This window comes from Strigops habroptila, chromosome 5 (assembly GCF_004027225.2).
Source record: "Strigops habroptila isolate Jane chromosome 5, bStrHab1.2.pri, whole genome shotgun sequence".
Classification (NCBI taxonomy): Eukaryota; Metazoa; Chordata; class Aves; order Psittaciformes; family Psittacidae; genus Strigops; species Strigops habroptila.
Window position 1 is genome coordinate 48,594,180 of NC_044281.2, and position 18,602 is coordinate 48,612,781.

The window sequence follows — 18,602 nt, forward strand, 5'->3', positions numbered from 1 at the left end:
CGAAACGGAATAGAGCCTTCAGCTTTATGATTATCTCTGGACCTGATTCACCGCTGTTTTATTACTGACTTTTGTTATTGTATCTGCATACAATTTGATTTTATGAGATCTTAAATATTACCTTTATAAACATTTCATGGGATGTTGACTCTCTTATCTGCAAATTGCTTATTTGCTTATTGTATCTGTTCATTGATGCCATTGCAATAGCTTATTTTTGCCTTAACTTCTTTGTTGAGCCTAGTTTATCTTCTAAGAAAATCCTGGGATAGAATTTTTAATAAGAAACCCTTAAAAAAAGATATGCAAGTGTAACTGGTAAAGACATTTTCCCATACAGTGTACAGTTTGCAGTATAATTCAATCAGGGCGTTTATGTCAGGAACTGTGAAACTTCAAGAAAGTACTTTGTTTATTATTTAATCAATATGATTTGAGAAACCCAGAAAGGTTTTTAAATAATAGGCTAAATTCTGTACACACCTCCTGAAACTCTACCAGAGTTTCAGACTTTTGCTCAATAAATGCTCTCCACACATCATTTCTTTTGCTTCCACCATTCTTACAGTGGAAACTCAACACCAATAAAAACCTGTAGCTCCATTAATTCAATGCATTAACTTGTTTTCCAGTAATGGAAGAAGATGACTGCACTGAGAGAAAATATAACAGGATCACTGGGCTCCCCCAATCCTACTTGACAGGTTAGCTAATTGATAGTTATACTTGTACACCCATCACTCCTACTGTAAACCTGAAAGTTTACATTCCACAAAGCTGATATTCAAATTTTACTGAACTAAAGTCTGAGAATTAAGTGTATTTAACTTATGGAAACATAATATTATTTTTTTCACTTACAGTAAATATTTAATACTTGCAAAACCATACGACCAACTGCAAATTGTTAGTATATTTCAGTATTATTAACTTTGCCCCTTGGAAACGCCAGCTCTTAGGGTCAAATGAAATGCCATAATCTTTCTAAATTTCTTTCATGGTTATTTTCAATATTTACGTTTACCTGTGAAAACCGTCTTGCTAGGAAAGACAGGCATCTTTCAAAGTCTTCAGATAAGGCAGTTTAAGCAGAGACATATTTTGCCCTGTTTCTCATCAAAACACTTAAAATTCGAGAGTTCATGCTTTCGTAACTGATTTGCAGAGTATTTACATTTAAATAAGCTTTAAAAAAGGCAAGATACCTGATCTAGACCCAAAACTTGATAAAAAGCAGCCATCTTCCTATAAATGCTACAATTAATCATTATGATGAACAGATAGAAAGCAATCCATCTTGTTGTACCATACAGCTGATGTAGCTTTTCCTTTCATACACCACAGAAGTTAATTATTATGAGCAGATGTGCTTAGATTACATGTAAAATTATACTCCATGAAACTAGGCACTAAAGATATCTATTTATTTTAAAGCACAAATGTATTCTCTGTTTTGAGGTTTGCACACATGCAACTTCACCAGCAACATGAGTGAACGTGGGCCTGCACAAAACCCATCCGTCTTGCAGGCAGTGATTTTTATGTGCTTGTCCTGGGTTCAGCTATAGCAGTCATTTTTCTCCCTCTTAGTAGCTGCTGCAGTGCTGTGTTTTTTAACTTTCAGTCTGGGAACAACGCTGATAACACCGATGTTTTTAGTTGTTGCTAAGTAATGTTTACTCCGACCAAGGACTTTCTCAGTCTCATGCTTTGCCAGGGAGTAGGGGAAGCCGGGAGGAAGCAGAGACAGGACACCTGACCCAAACTGGCCAAAGGGGTATTCCATACCACAGCACGTCATGCCCAATATATAAACCGGGGGGAGTTACCCGGAAGGCCCAGATCACTGCTCGGGTCGGGCTGGATATCGGTCGGTGGGTGGTGAGCAATTGTATCCTCTCCCCTTGTTATTTCCCTTATCATTATTGTTATTGGTGGTAGCAGTAGTGGTTTTGTATTATACCTTAGTTACAGGACTGCTCTCATCTCAACCCGTGGGAGTTACATTCTTTTGATTCTCCTCCCCATCCCTCCAGGAGCGGGGGGAGGAAGAAGGCGGGGAGTGAGCGAGCAGCTGCGTGGTTCTGAGTTACCGGCTGGGCTCAAACCATGACAGTTCTTTGTGGTGCCCAACATGGGGCTTGAAGGGTTGAGATAACAACAGATCTGACCAGAGTGTGTCTAATCGTATTTGTGATAAGCACTCATTGTTACTGCTCGTCGCAATGGTGATTATTTGGCTCTCAGACTTGTTGCGCTTGATCTCAGAGTTTCAGCATGTTGTACCTTACTTACAGCCACTATTTGCTGTTTTAGCGTTTATCGGCTGGGGGGCCTGGGCTAAGGTTCTTGTTTCACTGTACTTCATGGTAATGACTTGTAACACAATTGACACATTGATCATGAAACTGGTCCGGTTTGTGCTTCCAGTGTGGCCATCACCTCTATACTTTGGGAGGTATATAATGAAATATTTCAGCAATTGCATATCCTTTTTTTTCTCCTCGGGGGGTCAACTTACAAAGGAGGCATTCCCTTACACCCCCCGTTCCCCCACCAGCCTATTTGCAACAGCAGTTGAGAGTTCTGCAGGTTTTAGAAGGCCTTTGAATACCCTTGAAATCTGTCTGCTGATTGTGCTGGGGATCAGCATGTTGGCAAACATACGGAGTTTGTTTTACCCACAGCCATCGCATCCTGGAAACACCCTATTTCGTCTGATCTCAAAAGTTAAGCAGTATCGGGTTCAAATCTGGTCTAGGGTTAGACGACGATATAGGAGGACCACCAAGAGATTTTCCCTGAGGCTGGACAGTCATGAGTGGCAGGGTGTGTGGGATAGTATGGGCAAGTATCTAGGCCAGTGGGCCCCTCCAGTGCTTTGGAACTTCACCACTGAACAAGTGCAACATCCGGAAAAACTAGTAAAACACTTACACGAGGTGTGCTGTCATTCTGCTTATACAAGAGAGGGACAACTCGCTGCAACGTGCTGGGGCTTGGCCTATGCCTACAGAGCCCTGCTCAACACTATCCAGCACCTTCAAAGGGAAAAAAATGTCTCTGGATCTGATGGCAAAGCAACAGACAACACAGCTATACCAACTACAAGCACAGCAGCTATTCAAACCCTGACCACAACAGACAACGCAACTACTCCAACTTCAAATACAGCAGCTACACCAACCCCAGTGACAAGCATAGCAGCTACTCAAACCCCAACAGCAACAGTCAATGTGGCTACTCCAAGCACCGCAGCTACACCAACCCCAGTGACAAGCACAGTAGCTACTCAAACCCCAACAGCAACAGTCAATGTGGCTACTCCAAGCACCGCAGCTACACCAACCCCAGTGACAAGCACAGTAGCTACTCAAACCCCGACAGCAACAGACAATGCAGCTGTTGGTGTTACTCAACTCCCAAGCACAACAGCTGCACCAATAGTGGCAACAGACACTGCAGCCACTCCAATCCTAGTGGCAGATGCTGCAGCCACTCCAATCCTAGTGGCAGACACTGCAGCCACTCCAACCACAGTGACAAACACTGCAGCTAAACCAAATGGCCAGTTTGTGACAATGTCTGTTGCCCCTGTAAGCAAAAGCAAACGAGAGGCACAAAGAGCAACCGGTGAAGCGAAGAAAGATGAAGACCCAATTCCATTACTACACGGAACAGCATCTGAACAAGAGTTACTACTACGTGGGTCAGAGGAAGAGGAAGAAGAAGAAGAGGTGACTTCTCGACCTCGGACCTCAACTGAGCTGCGGAATATGCGAAAAGATTTCACCCGTCTTCCAGGGGAGCACATTGTCACCTGCTTGCTCCGATGCTGGGACAATGGGGCCGACGGTCATGAACTAGAAGGTAGGGAAGCCAAGCAGCTGGGATCACTTGCTAGGGAAGGAGGAATTGACAAAGCGATTGCAAGAGAGAAGCGAGCCCTCAGCCTTTGGAGGCAGCTCCTGGCAGCTGTGAAGGAAAGGTTTCCCTACAAACACGATATTACGAGTCGCTCAGCCAAGTGGACCACGATACAGAAAGGCATCCAGTCCCTGAGGGAATCAGCCATTATAGAGATGACCTATCGTAGGCCAGATGCCAGGAACACATCTGTAGATCCAGATGAAGTCGAATGTACACGACCCATGTGGCAGAAACTTACACGGAGAGCACCATCATCGTATGCCCACACATTGGCATCAATGACCTGGAATGACGGAGTATCACCAACAATGGATTATCTGATTCGTCAACTCCGAGAGTTCGAAGACAATCTCACCCCTTCCATCATTTCAGCTGTGGAAAAACTGTCCCAGGAGTTCAAACAATTGAGAGACGATTTATCTGATCTATCCAGCTCCCCATGTGTACCAACCCATGTCTCAGTTTTTAACAGAAGGCGCCCTACTGCTCGAGAAAGAAAATATACGAGGTACACGCCACGGGCCACCCTATGGTTTTACCTGCGGGATCATGGAGAAGACATGAGAAAGTGGGATGGAAAACCTACCTCAGTTCTGGAGCAACGGGTGCGTGAACTGAAGAGGAGAACAATGGTCAAGGATGATCCTCCCAGGAAAGCTGCTGCTCCAGTCTCTGGTGAGCAGTTTCCCAGATGGAGTGGAAGAGCTGATTTTACTCCAGCTCCTGTGATAAGGAATACTAATCCCTTTCTACAAGACAGAAGTGGAGAATTTTATGATCACTATTAGAGGGGCCCTGCCTCCAGCCAGGTGGAGGAGAGGGATCATCGGGTTTACTGGACTGTGTGGATCAGATGGGCTGGCACATCAGTCCCACAGAAGTATAAGGCTCTAGTAGATACCGGTGCACAGTGTACCCTGATGCCATCAAGATATTAAGGGGTGAAACCCATTTATATTTCTGGAGTGACAGGAGGATCCCAAGCGTTAACTGTACTGGAAGCTGAAATCAGCCTGACTGGGAGGAAGTGGCAAAAGCACCCCATTGTGACTGGTCCAGGGGCCCCATGCATCCTTGGCATAGACTATCTCAGGAGAGGGTATTTCAAAGACCCAAAAGGGTATAGATGGGCTTTTGGTATCGCTGCCTTGGAAACAGAGGAAATTCAGCAGCTGACCACCTTGCCCAGTCTCTCAGAGGATCCTTCTGTTGTGGGGCTGCTGAAGGTCGAAGAACAACAAGTGCCAATTGCGACCACAACAGTGCACTGGCGGAAATATCGCACCAACCGAGACTCCTTGATTCCCATCCATAAGCTGATCCATAGACTGGAAAGCCAAGGAGTGATCAGCAGGACCCACTCACCCGTTAATAGCCCCATATGGCCAGTGCAAAAGTCTAATGGAGAGTGGAGACTAACAGTAGACTATCGTGGCCTGAAGGAAGTCACACCACCATTGAGTGCTGCCGTACCGGACATGCTAGAACTTCAATATGAACTGGAGTCAACGGCAGCCAAGTGGTATGCCACAATTGATATTGCCAATGCATTTTTCTCAATCCCTTTGGCAGCAGAATGCAGGCCACAGTTTGCTTTCACTTGGAGGGGCGTCCAGTACACTTGGAACCGACTGCCCCAGGGGTGGAAACACAGCCCTACCATCTGCCATGGATTGATCCAGACTGCACTGGAACAGGGGCAAGCTCCAGAACACCTGCAATACATTGATGACATCATCGTGTGGGGTGATACAGCGGAAGAAGTTTTTGAGAAAGGGAGGAAGATAATCCAAATCCTGCTGAAGGCCGGTTTTGCCATAAAACGGAATAAGGTCAAGGGACCTGCACAGGAGATTCAATTTTTGGGAATAAAATGGCAAGATGGACGTCACCAGATCCCCACAGACATGATCAACAAGATAACAGCAATGTCTCCACCAACTAACAAGAAAGAAACACAACCTTTCTTAGGTGTTGCGGGGTGCTGGAGAATGCACATCCCAAATTACAGTTCGATTGTAAGCCCTCTCTACCACGTGACCTGGAAGAAGAATGATTTCAAATGGGGCCCTGAGCAACAACAAGCCTTTGAACAAATTAAACGAGAAATAGTTCATGCAGTAGCCCTTGGACCAGTCCGGGCCGGGCCAGATGTGAAAAATGTGCTCTATACTGCAGCTGGGGAGAATGGTCCTACCTGGAGCCTCTGGCAGAAAGCTCCAGGGGAGACTCGAGGTCGACCCCTCCACTTTTGGAGTCGGGGATATAAAGGATCCGAGGCCAGCTACACTCCCATTGAAAAAGAGATACTGGCAGCCTATGAAGGGGTTCGAGCTGCCTCAGAATTGATCGGAACTGAAGCACAGCTCCTCCTGGCACCCCGGTTGCCTGTGCTGGGCTGGATGTTCAAAGACAGGGTCTCCTCTACACATCATGCAACTGATGCTACATGGAGTAAGTGGGCCGCACTAATTACACAACGAGCTCGACTAGGAAATCCCAGTCGTCCAGGAATTCTAGAAGTCAGCACGGACTGGCCAGAGGGCAAAGATTTTGGGATGTCACCAGAAGAGGAGGTGACGCGTGCTGAAGAGGCCCCACCATATAATGAACTGTCAGAGAGTGAAAAGCAGTATGCCTTGTTTACTGATGGGTCCTGCCGTATTGTGGGAAAGCATCGGAGATGGAAGGCAGCTGTGTGGAGTCCCCTGCCACAAGTTGCAGAAACTGCTGAAGGAGAGGGTGAATCGAGTCAGTTTGCAGAGGTGAAAGCCATCCAGCTGGCCTTGGACATTGTTGAACGAGAAAAATGGCCAGTACTTTATCTCTATACTGACTCACGGATGGTGGCAAATGCCCTGTGGGGGTGGTTGCAGCAATGGAAGCAGAGCAACTGGCAACGCAGAAGTAAACCCATCTGGGCTGCTGCATTGTGGCAAGATATCGCTGCTCGGGTGCAGAACCTGGTGGTGAAGGTACGCCACGTAGATGCTCATGTACCCAAGAGTCGGGCCACTGAGGAACACCAGAATAACCAGCAAGTGGATAAAGCTGCTAAGATTAAAGTGGCTCAGATGGACTTAGATTGGCAACATAAGGGTGAATTATTTTTAGACCGGTGGGCCCATGACACCTCAGGCCATCAAGGCAGAGATGCAACATATAGATGGGCTCGTGATCGAGGGGTGGACTTAACGATGGACACTATTGCCCAGGTTATTCACAAATGTGAAACATGTGCTTCAATTAAGCAAGCCAAGCGGTTAAAGCCTCTCTGGTATGGAGGACGATGGCTGAAGTACAAGTATGGGGAGGCCTGGCAGATTGACTATATCACATTCCCGCCGACCTGCCAAGGCAAGCGCTATGTGCTTACCATGGTGGAAGCAACCACTGGATGGCTGGAAACATACGCAGTGCCCCATGCCACTGCCCGGAACACTATTCTGGGCCTTGAGAAACAAGTTTTGTGGTGACACGGCACCCCACAGAGAATTGAGTCAGACAGTAGGACTCATTTCCGGAACAACCTCATAGACACTTGGGCCAAAGAGCATGGCATTGAGTGGGTATATCACATCCCCTACCATGCACCAGCCTCTGGGAAAATCGAACGGTACAATGGGCTGTTAAAAACTACACTGAGAGCAATGGGTGGTGGGACTTTCAAACACTGGGATACACATTTACCAAAAGCCACCTGGTTGGTCAACAGTAGGGGATCTGCCAACAGGGCTGGCCCATCCCAATCAGAACTTTTACGTACTGTAGAGGGGGATAAAGTTCCTGTGGTGCACATAAAGCATTTGTTGGGGAAGACAGTCTGGGTTATTCCTGCTTCAGGTAAAGGCAAACCCACTCGTGGGGTTGTTTGTACTCAGAGACCTGGATATACTTGGTGGGTAATGCGGGAAGATGGGGAAGTCCGATGTGTACCTCAAGGGGATTTGATTTTGGGGGAAAACAGCCAATGAACTCAATTGTATGCTGTTGCCTGCTCTATAAGACCTTTATAGCCCACCAGCCAGATATTGTCAGGTCACCAGCAACTGACCCTGACTTCCCTCCAATCATCACCTCAACAAAGAATGAATTTTGAGGAAACCAGACAAGCTCAGCAGTGACCAGACGAGTTTGGCGGTATAATCAGCAGGCAAAAACCTGACACTACACACCGTCCCTCCTGCCCTGAAAGACTATTACAAGAGATGGAGCCTGACATCATGGACTAGATGAATTCAGCAATTTTATAGGGATTGGTCCACGGACTAGGGAATGATATCTTTCTCTTTGTGTGTGGGTGTATACATATGTGTATATACGGGACAGGGGCAATGGTGTGTTGAGAGATGTGGGATCTGAGCATGACGTGAATAGTATGGAATAAGGGGTGGATACTGTCCTGGGTTCAGCTATAGCAGTCATTTTTCTCCTTCTTAGTAGCTGGTGCAGTGCTGTGTTTTTTAACTTTCAGCCTGGGAACAATGCTGATAACACCAATGTTTTTAGTTGTTGCTAAGTAATGTTTACTCCGACCAAGGACTTTCTCAGTCTCATGCTTTGCCAGGGAGGAGGGGAAGCCGGGAGGAAGCAGAGACAGGACACCTGACCCAAACTGGCCAAAGGGGTATTCCATACCATGGCACGTCATGCCCAGTATATAAACCGGGGGGACTTACCCGGAAGGCCCAGATCACTGCTCGGGTCGGGCTGGGTATTGGTCGGTGGGTGGTGAGCAATTGTACCCTCTCCCCTTGTTATTTCCCTTCTCATTATTGTTATTGGTGGTAGCAGTAGTGGTTTTGTATTATACCTTAGTTATGGGACTGCTCTCATCTCAACCCGTGGGAGTTACATTCTTTTGATTCTCCTCCCCATCCCTCTGGGATCGGGGGGGAGGAAGAATGGGGGGAGTGAGCGAGCGGCTGCGTGGTTCCGAGTTACCGGCTGGGCTCAAACCACGACAGTGCTCCGCTAACCAATCATGTCAAAGTGATACTGAAAAAGCACTGCTGCTCATAGCAACTTCTCACAAACTTGGTGTGTCTGATTTGCCCACCAAATTCCCCAATGTGCTCCAAATGAAAACTGCCATGACCACACCACATGCTCTGGGGGTTTAAAATGCAACAGAAGAGCTAAATGCCTCAAACTCTCTCGAGTTCATGTCTGCACATAGCTGCTCAGTTCTGCTGATCAATATCTGCTTAATTTTCTCACATATCATTAATAAATACCTATTATTAAGATGCCCTCCCAGAGCATAAGGAATAAAATAAGCCAGCAGCAAAGGCTCGTGGGCAGCAAGGGCAGAGGCTGTGGAAGCCCATATATTCCTATCACACAGCAATGGTTCGGAGTGCTGCCCTCTCACGTTATACATCCCCTGAGGATGTGCTGATCTACTTCACCCTGAATTAAACAAATGCTGAAGTAGATGGCCTTTGACAAGCCTATTACATTTTAATAGGCCAGTTAGATTCCCTCATACTGCGTACCACTAGTTCAAGCGTTTCCTTTGCCTACACAAAGACCAGGATAAACACAAAGACACAGAAAGTTAATATCCAAAAGACAGTAGAAGAGAGAGAACTTGAAGAAATTTCAATCAATCACCTTGGGGCACATATCAAAGAAAACAAATACATGATTGCAGGACTGAAACTTCAGTGAACTGTCAAGAAGGAACAATAGTACTGATCCGAATTGACCAGAAAAGCCATAAAAAGAAACATTTGCTACAAGGCTTCACATCCAAGATCCAAATTCGACATTACAAAATACCCTTCTTCAGGAAAACTGTCAAATATCAGAATATATTACTCCAAATTTTTTTTATTTCACGAAGCTAATATCAGCAATCCTTTAATAAATGATGCACGCACTAGGCAAAACCAGCAGCTGCCAGGAAAAAAACTGACTTTAGAAAAATCTTTGTTAGAAAGAGACATTTTTTTCATTATTATCTATTGCCATCAAAGTATAGAGATGGCTTTTTCTCGTGCAGTAATTTTATTCCACTGAAATTCCAATTTTTTGGATGAAGTTTCTCTTGATTTATTATAATATAAAAAAGACGGAATCTTCTCCCAAGTCTTTTGAGAAGCAAATCAATGACAATACTGTTAACGAAAGGGGAAAAGGGGTGTTTCCAACAGGAAAAATGCTCAGAAGTATTACTGCTGCAATCATCAGACTGCTTTAGAAAGTGCTAAACACTACTCAGTATTTTTAATACTTCTGAACATATTTAGAAATGGTGCCAACAGAAAAAAGCACCATTTGTCACATAAAGCAAATGTAATATTGATCAGTTCACAGTTACCTGATGTATTCTTGCAAGTGCAAGCGCTTCATAAGTATCCCCATCACTTCCAGTTACTCTACTGTCACTTTAGTGCACCCATTTGCAAGAAAGATGCTGGGAAATTCAAAAGATAGTTTCAGCCAAGGTTATTCATTTATTTTGAAATTAAAAACTCATCTCTAAAACCTCCACCACAGACATAAAGCTATTGGAGAAACATTAATACACAAATTCAGATTCCATGAACATGACATCAGGATTCCTTTTGCACCTTTGTGGCACATCACATTTAACAAATCTTGTGCCTGAAGATTTATAATAAGCGACACTGATAAGGTCTTCCATTTAAGATGCTAATATTCATGTTGAGTATTAGTGCTTAATTATTCAAAGAAACCTGACTCAATAATTTCCAATAAGAAGTGCTTTCTAACTAGTGCAGAATAAGGGAAAATGCAAACCACAACTTTTAGCAAGCTTCTTTGAAGGAAATTTCCCAGGCAGTCCAAACCTTTGCAGCCTGACAATGAACAATACCTGCTATAAATCAAACTCTGCATTCCCCTCAACATTTCCCTTTTTCTTTTATCAATATTTGGTTTTGTTTCTTTGTTGGAGGGGGGGTTGGTGTTTTTGTTTTTTTTTTTTTGTTTCTTCGTTTGTTTGTTCATTTTGGTTTGTTTGGGTTTTGTGTTGGTTGTTTTTGGGGTTTTTTGGGGGGTTTTGGTGGGGTTTTTATGGGGGGTGGGGTGGGGGTGGTGTATTCAAACAACTGACAGTACTTTAATATTTCATAGATTTAATCAGGACCAGCATTTCAACCTAGAACTGTACATTTCTTCACCTAGGTAAAATAAATATCACACTAAGCCCCTTTGATACTATTGTACCGTAAGAATAAACAACCAGTCTTTATCCTTCCAGTTAATGACTGGAATTTCTCACAAGCTTATATTCCACTTGACTGAGATCATTATGGACAAGGAAGAGGTTATTCTAGTAAAGACTGGGAGAATAACAGCTCTAGTGTTTTCCTGACAACTAATAATACAAAAGGTTTTCAATAAACTTGCTTACTTTTTTGGTCATGCTTCAAGGTTTCCCATTTTATAGTGTCTATTTGAAGAAAAGTCCTCCCTAAGGCCATTTTCCAGAGAACCTGGATCTTATCCTGCTCAGCTCAGATGAATTTTTTAACAATTTCCCTATGAACCACAGCGGCTTTGGCATGAATTATCTTTGGAGTTGTAAACAGCACAACCGTGACAAGGAGGAAATTAAAATTTTATAAAAGCAAAAGTAGATCTAAATCAGTACTGAACAGGACTGCCTGCAACATGGAGAGGTGAACAAGGGACAAGAAAGTTTTATATAAAATAGCAAACAAAAAAGGAGACCAAATGGGACTCAAATGTCTCATGAACAAAGATGATTCAATTACATTGAGAATCAACAAGAAACTAAAGTAGTTTATTCTCTGCAGGAGAGGTACACAGACACTGACAGAGGCCAAAAGATTAGGAAGAACATTAAAAAAAATCAGATATTATTATAGGTAGTTACAGTGACAGTTACATAAGCTCATATAAAATATTAAGGATTATAAACCCTCATATTTCGGGTTCTAAGTCAACAAAACACAGTTTTAGGAGAAATGGCTCCTGCATTTCTGATAAAGAGCACACCTGTAAATAGACCTGTATGATCAGGTCTATTTACAACCTACCCATGGCCACGGAAAAGATTTCTGCTACAGAATCACAGAAACAACTAGGTTGAAAAAGACCTTTATGATCATTAAATCAACCCTTACCCCAGGACTTCCAAGTCCGCCACTAAACCATGTCACTAAGGGCCTCGTCTACACGGTTTTTGAACACTTCCAGGGATGGTGATTCCACCACTTCCCTGGGCAGCCTGTTCCAATGTCTGATCACCCTTTTGGCGAAGAAATTCTTCCCAATATCCAGCCTAAACCTTCCCTGGCGCAATTTGAGGCAGTTACTTCTTGTCCTATTGCTTGTTACTGGGGAGATCAGCTACCTCCATAGTTCATAACATCCTCTGCACAAACCATAAAGCATGACCACCCAGGCCTACTGTTCATATAATGAATATTTCTTAAGATTTGCATGAAAAGTCTGAATCAACTGTTCATAACCAGCAATTTAAATCACTGAAAGCTGGTGCTAAAACTAAGTCATAATTGGAAGGGCCCGTCTCCAGTTTGAGGGAGAGATTGCTCTTCATTATGTCTCTCATTATGTCTTTCATCCTCCTGAGTAAGTCTCAGCACAGTTTGGTTCTTCTTGGGCCTCTTTCATCTACTATACTCTGTTTAATGACAATCCATCATTTAAAAAAGGATCCCAAAAACGACTTTCACCAACGATAGTTGCTTAGATCATACAGACTACACACTAGATGAAAGAAATCTTAGGAGAACCAAAGAGAGCTGAACTTAATCAGAAGGATGAAAGACAAAATGAAAATCTATCTACCCTTACATTTAAAAAGGAGTTTCCTTCAGATAAGATGACCTTGACATCTCTCTGTACCTGTTAAATATGGTGTGAGTACTGTCAGATCATTTGGGACTTTTATGACTGAGATGCTCTAGCAATTCCTGTAAATTGTACACATTTGGATGGTGCTGTCTTTGACTTTGAGGTGATTGGGCCATTTCCTATTGATCTAAAACCTTCTTTCCCCCCTTCTTCCTAATCAAGGCAAAAATACACAGCCTGGAAAGCTTTGATGTTCCTCTGCTTTACTTCTCATTATTTTGATCTTTTAACAATCCCTCTATTGGTACATGCGTGTAGTATACATCTTCAGTGTTCATACCTTCTGACTTCAAAAGACTTTTCTACTTGATCAAGACTTTTTTTTCCCCAGAAAACAAATGTTGTGTGTGGTACTCAGATGCTGATGTTTGTTTTGTTTATAAGATAGAAACAGTACATAGTTAAGCTAGAAAGCCTGCTTATTTCCTTCTACAGAGTGGAATATACCATCCTGTTTTTGAAGGAAATCTAATATATGTAATTTATCTGACGCAGACTTCATCATCTTTATTTTACGGAAAGTCTACAGATTACTGAGTTGCCTTTTGATAAAATGATGCACTGTAGATTGCTGTCAGGACAAATTCTCTAAGAGTCTCTTCAATTATTACGTTGCTGGCATAAGGCTACAGTGACAGAAATGAGTTGGAGTCTCTCTTGCTATTAGTTAGCGTCTATAAAGTAATGTCACGTCAGTTCTCCTACTGCCTATGAAATACTCTCACAGCACCTATAGCTTGAGGTGGAAGCTGGGCCAGACCCAGACTGAAATATAGTAGCACTGTTTTAAGTGCCTTGTGATGACTGCTGACATCTCCCATGAAAAAGGGAGGGTAGTCCACCATCACTCTTTTGTGAACAACCTGTCACTAGAAAACCAGTATCAATCTTTCTTCCCCTTGTCCTATCAACTAAGACCCAAGGAAAGAAAAATTGGTCTACAGCAACACATTACCTGGAGATCAGTAGGATGTAATACAATACAAGGATGAATTTCCATTCCCCAAACCAGTACCCAGATGCAGACTCCAGAACAACAATGCACACATTTACATATACAACTCAGCTATGCTGCCAGGTTTTAAAAATCATCCCAGGATGATTTCTATACAAGCAGGTGATTTTATTTCTCATAAATCAAACTGCAGGAATCTCAAAGGCAGCCACAAAATGCTCAGAGAGATTGATCCATCATATCTCACATAGTCTCATCTGTGCCTTCCCCTCTCCTCCTGCTCCCATTCAATTCTAATGTTCCAAACCTGAAATAAATCCCACTAAGAGTCTGTCTGGGAGATGATATCTTCCTTATTCCACTACTGCAGGAAAGGCTAAGAATGCATACATGCATCATGCACACATGACATTAGTATTGTATTCTTGTCTCCTACTCCTTAATATTCCTTGTTTTCCCCTATGTGAAATGCTGTCACATATTTTTGCATGAAGCTAATCTACTATCAAATCCACAATTAAACCCAGGACCCAGGCTTTGGGAAATAATTTAAAGATTTAATTTTTTAAAAATAAAAAATTTAAAAAATTAATCTATATTTAAAAAGTTTATTTTAAAATTAAAATTTTAAATCAAAATTTTAAAAATTTAATTTAAAGCCTATAGTTAAACTGATAGAAATTAGATACAGACAATCCAGACTCATGTAATAAATCATCCATATTGTAGTGAAAAATCTCTCAAATTCCATGCGCAGATATATGTAGTTCACCAAGAATGAAGATAAGTTTTAAATGTAAAATCAAAGGTAAAGTTTCATTAAGTTCAAAAGAAATTAAGTAATTTACTAATATTTGCCAGATCTTAAACTCCTACATACCTAATTTATTTCTGTTAATGAAATTTTGAATCTATTGGCAAACCAAGAATTGTAATTACTCAAGAGAAATTTTTTATGTTTTTATTTTACCTTAATTGTTTGTCATTATGTACAGCGGCAAAAGTACTATGGAACAAAATAAAAGGGAGGATTAAAAATATTTAAATATGTTACAAATATTCTATTTTATGAATCAGAAGAATAAATTTCAGGAACTTGGAGATCAGATGGAATATGTAAAATACGTGATTTTATGATGAGCTTTCTTTTACAACAGTATAAGGCTACTCACACGTGTAATTCCAGACTTACCCATACAGTACCACTCCCCATCTTTCTACACTGTCTGAGTGCCGCCCATTTTATAATTTCATGAATATTTCACTCTTCTGATGTCAGAGTATGCTCAAATTTATCTAATGTGTATTTTTTGCATACCGTTCAAAGTACTTACAATTTGCAATTACCCAGATGTGTTATAGATGCACTCTGTTTCATTACATACACTGGTAAGTGAAAAATACTGAAAGAGTCAAGAGTATGTGTGCCCTGCAGGAAGCCATCTGAATTGGCCTTCCTGGTTGACAGCAAATAACTGATAACAGAGCTTTGAACGTGATTTTCAACAAGTTGCACAATCACCTCAACCTGCATTTCTCTAGGTCATACTTTCTTATTGCATACAGGAGACTGTCATATGGGACTGGACTCAATGTTCTCCTAAAGTCAAGAGAGTTATCTGTGCTGCTTTCTGCCTACCTTATTGCCTAACCGCCAGCCCATTGCCTTGTCAAAGAAACCAGATTATCAAGAACAAACAATAGTAAATCAATTCCGGTTTGGTTGTTTCTTACCACCTCATTACTCTCCATGTGTTTATAAGCTACAAATTGCATTGTCAGGGACAAAAAACAATACAGATAACACATACTTTATGAATTTGCAATATGATGTAAAGCTGCTACATTGATAAAGTGTTGGCAAAGCCCTGGGCAGACATGGCTGACAAACAGACTGAGGCTCTCCATCCTGGAAAGACAACCTCCCTAAAATTCAATCCCCATCCTAGGGATTCACAAACTCTCTTTTCAAATGTACCACAAACAAGACTCAGCTCCTGTCCTTACCCTGGCAATTATTTTTCCCTCAACTATTTGATACCAGTGCCACCAGCTGCCAGGCAGGTGTCTTCCAGACCATGACACTAGCTGGGAACACTCAGGTTCAGCTCACTGTGGTCCCATGGTGTCCCTGCAACCCTTGACTAGTACCATCAGAAAAAACACCAACAAACCTAATGAACCCCCAGCATCACTCAGAATAAGGCTCAAGGTACCACTGTCCTGTCAGGCAAAGTTAATATTGGAGGGAGCTACTGTTGACAGGTAAGCCTCTATCAGCTGGACAGATTTATACACAGGACTGCACCACAAAGCACAGCCTGTAAAATATCACCATCTAACTGAAACAGTCTGTGTCTTCACTATGTTTACTATCATAAATGTATGCATTGTAAACTTTGGGTTATCACATTGCCTCTAGCCTGTAAATTATAACACAATTCTAATATGTACCTCCTGAAACTGGTAATTCTGTGCAAAAGCATCCTGCATCTGTTAATTTAGCTAATCAGTAGTTACATTAACTACCTACAAAACTGGGAATACGAACTGTTGGGTGACTACCTCATGAGCAAAACAAAATGGTTACACTGATGCTTTTCTGATGGCACATCTCATTATAAACAGGTTCCCATAAAATAATTTCATCAGAAACAAAAGTATTGTATATGGCCATTACTGCGTTACAGATTAATAATACAGGAGATAATATAGCTAAAGGATGGCTGTTTGAAATATTTTTGTAGATGCAATGTTAACAGGCAATAACAAAATTCATCCTTTCATCTTGCTTAGTATGGAACAAAACTTAGTCACTAATTTATTACAAATTATATTTGTAATCACAGTTCTGCCTGTATTTTATGTAAGATTTTACTGGAACTATCACTGTATTTAGACACACTCAGAAAACTTCGATAGCAATTTGTTACAATTTTTGTTCTCATAAAGATAAGTTTTCAATCTGCGTCTCAGTCTGAAACAGTCTTGTCTGCAAAATCCCTATAGTTATCAGGGAGCTCCAGAGCAAGAGCCAGAAACCTGCAATGAAGGAGGCAGGAATCTTCAACTGCTTGAGTCCGGTGCTGCCTGCATTTTACTTTTTCACTGTCAATTCACACATCAACTTTTCAACTGAAATGGATTATATTTAACACCAACTATCTAAGCGAAGTCCACGTGGTGTAAACTTACAACCCAGTTAAAGAAGGAAAGAAATACATCATATGTGGTTTGATAGCAGAGCATACCAAACGAAATATGCCACTGAGATGCCCAATGAGTCTATCCAGTATCGATCCACCCCGTGACCTCAGGCGAGTCAGGGAGAGTGAGCTTCTCCACAGCAGAGGAGTAGTTTCTCATTACTGCATTGGTGGGTTTGCTGTTGTTTTCCTGCACATAAATCAACAAATTATTCTCTAAGAATATTTGCTGCTCTGTGTCCCAGTATTTCTGTATTCTTCCAATGGAGAGCTACAGCTTTGAGATAGACTTACTGTCTTGGTAATGGGGAGACATACAGCCAAAACCTCCCAGATAAATCACAGTTAAGAAGTGGCAGGAGCAGGAGAAATAAGACATGACATGTTCCATTGCTGCAGCTTCTCCTTGCTTTTGGAAAGTAACTACTTTTTTCATAACCATGTTGTCAGTGTATTTCCAAGACTAGTTATTAAAGCAGAATCTCATTACATCAGTCTGGTGTTTAATACGTGTCTACTTATTTTATCAATGGCTTTTGAAGCAGCCTTCAAAGATACTTGCTTAAAACAGGCTTTCCATCCACTAATTAAAGTATAAAAATCCCTTGTAATGAGCAACACATTTTTCCACAAACATGTAAATGTCTAAGGTTACTGTTCAAGCCAGCACTGAGGGGAGAGGTCATTTCTGAAGGATCTTCCATCACAAACATCAGAGAATCACTCAGGAGTATCTGAAGCCGAAGCAATTCTTACAGAATCATAGAATGATTTGGGTTGGAAGAGACATTAAAGACCATCCTCTTCCAAACCCTCCTGCCACAGGCAGGTTACTCAAAGCCCCATCCAGCTTGGCCTCGAACATGTCCAGGAATGGGGCAGCCACAGCTTCTCTGTGTAACCCATTCCAGTGCCTCACCACCATCACAGCAATGAGCTTCTTCCTAACATCTAATCTAAATCTTCTCTCAGTTTAAAGCCATTACTCCTTGTCCTATACCTACATGCCCCTATGAAAAGGCCCTCTCCATCTTTCTTGTCAGCCCCTTTAAGTACTGGAAGGCTGCTCTAAGGCCTCCCCAGAGCCTTCTGTTTTCCAGGCTGAACAACCCATGTCTCTCAGCCTGTCTTCGTAAGAGAGGTGCTCCAGCCTCCTCTGGACTCACTCCAACAGGTCCATGTCCTCCTTATGTTGGGACCCCAGAACTGGACACAGTACTGCAGGAGGGATCTCACAAGAGTGGAATAGAGGGGGAGAATCACCTGCCTCAACCTGCCCGTCACGCTTCTTTTGATGCAGCCCACAACACAGTTGGCTTTCTGGGCTGTGAGCGCACACTCCTGGGTCATGTTGAGCTTCTCATCAATCAACATCCTCAAGCCCTTCTCCTCAGGGCTGCTCCCAACCCAGTCTCTGCCCAGCCTGCATTTGTGCTTGAGATTGCCCCAATCCGGTGCAGGACCTTTTCTCACAGTCTCAACACTTTCTAGTAAATTAGTCACTCATCGAGGAAAATGACAGCTATGTAGTAATAGAAAAGTTGCAAAGCTCTTCATTTACTGTTAGAAATGTTGTCTATATAACTGTCAAGCAATAGTAACATCTGCACCTGGTTTTACTCTCGAATGCCCTATCT

The 18,602-nt window shown here is 42.4% G+C and overlaps 1 protein-coding gene across 3 annotated transcripts in view; it reads right to left on the reverse strand.

The window, feature by feature from the left end:
• The window catches only part of THSD7B (thrombospondin type 1 domain containing 7B), a 398,006-nt gene that overhangs the window by 124,547 nt on the left and 254,857 nt on the right, over positions 1-18,602 (reverse strand). The window lies entirely within an intron of this gene.